This window comes from Echinops telfairi, unplaced genomic scaffold, assembly GCF_000313985.2.
Source record: "Echinops telfairi isolate 266 unplaced genomic scaffold, ASM31398v2 ScPeMD7_3533;HRSCAF=4204_0, whole genome shotgun sequence".
NCBI classification, from domain to species: Eukaryota; Metazoa; Chordata; class Mammalia; order Afrosoricida; family Tenrecidae; genus Echinops; species Echinops telfairi.
Genome location: NW_022107431.1, coordinates 38,296,288 through 38,297,384, shown reverse-complemented (window position 1 = coordinate 38,297,384; position 1,097 = coordinate 38,296,288).

Here is a 1,097-nt window from a genome sequence, read left to right as displayed (position 1 = left end):
TGGTCCCATTGTTTTCTCCTCCAGATTGTTCATTTCAGCCTCTTATCTAGAGCTGCAGATAATATTGTGCGACCAAAAAAGGCATAGCAAGACAAAGTGACGAAAGAGAACACAACGATGACAACACAGAAAACCAATGACCAAGAAAAGAATAAATTAATTAAAAAAATAAGAAGCAAAACAAACAAACCTATACATAGATTTAATTAAAAAATAAATAAAAAGCAAAACAAACAAACCTATAAATAGATTGAGATCTGATTTTTGGCCTCTAGGTATGTCCTCCAGTCAAGTCCAATGGGATGCCATTCTCTGACCCCAAAGTCTATTTTTTTCACTCCCTTGGGAGCTCCCTGCTTTGTGGTGTGGTCAGATTGGCCATTCCTGACACTGAGTCTCCAGTGTTGTCCCCCGTAAGGCCATGGGTCAGCGAGGGGGCGTCGTGTCTTATAGTGGGATCAGCCATATGGTCCACTGTGTATGGGCTGTTCGGAGCACCTCCAGGTCTGGATGTGCTCCCCATTCATTTGCTCCCGTGTGCTCTGACCAGACATGTTCCGCTCCCTGAGCTGCAGCTTCAGTGCCATCCTTTAAAGTAAATTCTTCTGGGGGGAGGGTCAATTGTCCAAGTAGCTGGGATTGGGGCTGAGCCCTCAGGCCCCTCCACTGGCTCCCCTCTCCCTGCTGGCATGCTGCATTCGCATCCCGGATCACTGGGTTTAAGTCTGGTCCCTCTTTCCCTGTGGAGACACAAATAATACCCTCCCCTTGGGTGGGTCAGTGCCCTCTTCCCCTGCTACACATCTCTATCATTTCTGCCCCCATTCCTTCTCTCCCCCTCCTGTTTTAGTTGGCTACCATATGTACCCCTGGATTTGCTGTGGCCCCTGCACCTCTACAGTGTTTGTATACAGTAGCTTTTTCCCTGTGCCCCTTTTACATTTTTCTTTTTTTTAAAAAAAAACTTAACCTCAGCGGACTCATGTTGTACTTGTCCTTTTGTGCTTGGCTTACTTCACTTAGCATAATTTCCTCCAGTTCTTCCCATATGGTGATATGCTTCATGCGTTCATCACTGCTTTTTAGCAAAGCATAGT